Source organism: Salvelinus sp. IW2-2015, unplaced genomic scaffold (genome assembly GCF_002910315.2).
Source record: "Salvelinus sp. IW2-2015 unplaced genomic scaffold, ASM291031v2 Un_scaffold3937, whole genome shotgun sequence".
Taxonomy (NCBI): domain Eukaryota; kingdom Metazoa; phylum Chordata; class Actinopteri; order Salmoniformes; family Salmonidae; genus Salvelinus; species Salvelinus sp. IW2-2015.
Window position 1 is genome coordinate 35,246 of NW_019945211.1, and position 3,225 is coordinate 38,470.

At 42.9% G+C, this 3,225-nt stretch overlaps 1 pseudogene; it reads right to left on the reverse strand.

Annotated features, from left to right (window-relative positions):
• Positions 1-269: 269 nt before the first annotated feature.
• LOC112076699 (protein CBFA2T1-like) overlaps positions 270-3,225 on the reverse strand; it is a 13,008-nt pseudogene continuing 10,052 nt past the window's right edge.

The window sequence follows — 3,225 nt, forward strand, 5'->3', positions numbered from 1 at the left end:
AGACTTAAAAATGGCTGTCTAGCAATGATCAACAACCAATTTGACAGAGCTTGAAGAATTTTTTAAAGAATAATGTGCAATCCAGGTGTCCAGGTGTGCAAAGCTCTTAGAGACGTACCCAGAAAGACTCACAGCTGTAATTGCAGCCAAAAGTGATTCTAACATGTATTGACTCAGGGGTTTGAATACTTATGTAAATGTAGATATTTTTTGTATTTCATTTTCAATAAGTTAGCAAACATTTCGTTTTCACTTTGTCATTATGGGGAACTGTGATGTCATTATGGGTACTGTGATGTCATTATGGGGTATTGTGATGTCATTATGGGGAACTGTGTGTAAATGGGTGAGGGAAAAAAAAGATTTAATCCATTTTGAATTCAGGCTGTAACAACAAAATGTGGAATAAGTCAAAGGGGTATGAATACTTTCTGAAGGCCCTGTATATATTTTGTAATAATACTGTTACCTGGAGCTCTACTGTGTTAAAGCTGATTTCATTCTGCATTTGGAAAGTTAGTTTCATTGTGTTTGGTATTTTTTCTTTTCATTTTTTTGTTTGTTTGTAAAAAAACAAAAACAAAACGACAACAAATATTCACCATCGTCCAGTAATGTGTCTTTGTGTAACTACTATGGTCCATGATAAAACACTATTAACAATAAGAGTGTCAGCTAGATGGTCTGCTTCACAGAAAAGAAGAAGAAAAACACACAGTTAAACTAGCACTGTACAAAAAAAACAGCCAATTATGGCTCTACATTGGATAAACGTTTGGCCTAAAGAAGCATGCTGAAATAACGTTTGTGACAGTGCAAATACATTGATGTASGTCCCTGGTACAAAACATTTAGGTTAGCATTCCGCGAGACATGCTAGTTCTCACAAGAGATATGAATCAGTCGTAGAGTAGCAGAGTAGCAGCTCTGAGGCTTGTGTCTTTTCTTCTAGGACAAACATCCTTCTTTAAAAGTACTAGGAGGTAACTACCACTGACACGTACACACAGGAAACAGGAAACAGCTCAGAAAACATGATGCTTTTTCTCTCTCCTTTTGCTAAAGCGAGAAGAGGGCGGTGGGAGGAAGTTGTGGCTGGTTAAAGTAATATACATCGTCACAACTGTCCAACACATTCAATAAACATTGGAGACGGTACAGGACAGAAGTGGAAAACACCATGACATCTACAAAGGAAAAATAACAGAATACATGTTGGTAGAAGTTATCTGGAGTTGAGGACAGAGAGAGAGAGTAGAGTTGTGTTCAGGGTGTACTTCTGTTTTCTCTCACTGGTTCATAGGTCATCTCTACAGCCCTTTGTTTCCCGGTGGTTGTCATAGTGAGGAGCTGACAGTCTCTCTGGCGCGCGTTAATGACCTCACATTCTGTTCACTTCCTGGTTTGGAACAGAGAGATAGTAAGTGCAGGTGTAACATACTCCAGACATGTACTGTGGTCAGGTCATAGTTCTATCTTGGTATATCTTGGTATCCAGGTTATTTGTATGGTTCCTTGCTCTTCCATCCCTCCATCCCTCAGGGGGGGAGACATCTTTGTGTTAGTCAGTCCACTGACCTGGATATTAATACTAGTCAAGAGGAACAGCTGTGGTTCCTTTACAGTCTGATCCACATCTGCACCTTGCTGCTGGCAGCTACAGTCCCTCTGTCTGTAACCCACGGATACTGTCCACCTGTCTGTCTGTCTGACTGTCTGTCTGTCTGTGGTCTTCCCATAAAAAGAGACTCTGCTTTTTCCACAGTGTCTGTGTTGTCGTAATATTCCATTGGTATGTTGTTCGGTGTCTTAATGAGGTCAGCTAGTTTCATATCATATCCCAGGTAACACAAACAACAACACATTTAGAAAGCGGAACTGAACACAGAGGGGAAGTCCATATATGTACTTGTCTGGAGTGTCATCGCTGTAGTGCGTTGGCCTTCTGTGATTCATATTTACAGGAAACAATGTAAGAGAAGCAACAATGACAACAACAATCATCAACAACAACAACCGTAGACGACAATGGATGATAACAGCAATAGTAACAATAAGGACATTGATAACAACAATAACAATAATAATAATAATAATAATTCAAAATAATAATATCTTTGTGTAATCGTGCCAAGTCAATGTGACAAATAATATCTTAGTTAATCATGACAAGTCAATGTGACTGATCTACATGTATAAACCTCCTGTGTTGTGTGGAACCTCCACTAATCCAAGATAAATCTACATCTCTCGTTGTAGCGTTAGCGCCTTAGCGTTTAGCATCAAGTGAGCCAGTCATGTTGTGCTACTGGGAGTTTCCCACGGCTCCCCGGGTGGCTCCCCAGTTTAGTGCGGCGTGGTCTCCAGCGTAGAGGGGGTTCCTGGCGTGGCGGAGCGGGGTGTGGTGGCAGGCGGGGTTCCGGCTGGGCTGCCTCCTCCACTAGAGGGTGTAGTGGAGGTCTCTGTAGCCTGCTGCTGAGCTGCCTGGGAGGCCTGCAGGGCCTGGAGGGTCTGGCCACACACGTGGTGGTGTTTCTCCCAGTCCTTGTGCTGGCAGAAGGAGCCGCAGTAGCGCGCCGTGTTGCAGCCGCTGCAGGTCTCGCTCGCCTTCCGCCCGCAGTTCCAACAACTCTACAGACAGACAGACAGACAGACAGACAGACAGACAGACAGACAGACAGACAGACAGACAGACAGACAGACAGACAGACAGAGAGACAGAGAGACAGAGAAGGAGGAGAGAGAGAGAGAGAGAGAGAGCAATTAGTACGATGTGCTTTGTAACAGGAAACATTATTTAAAGACCTTTTAATAAGAACACTGATTTATCAGTGTAGAAAAAAAAGAGCATTTTGCCCTTCACAGGATTCACAGCGGGCAAATGAGTCTTAAATTAATGTGTATGAAGACAACATAGGAAAACAGAGAAAACAGAAAGTAACCTACAACAGAACTATTGTACACCACCACCACATCCCACAGAGTGAAACATAAGGTACTCTGGAAGGATCTCTCCTAAACAGCTACTGAGCCATATTCCGGAAGGATCTCTCCTAAACAGCTACTGAGCCGTACTCTGGAAGGATCTCTCCTAAACAGCTACTGAGCCATACTCCGGAAGGATCTCTCCTATACAGCTACTGAGCCATACTCCGGAAGGCTCTCTCCTAAACAGCTACTGAGCCGTACTCTGGAAGGATCTCTCCTATACAGCTACTGAGCCAT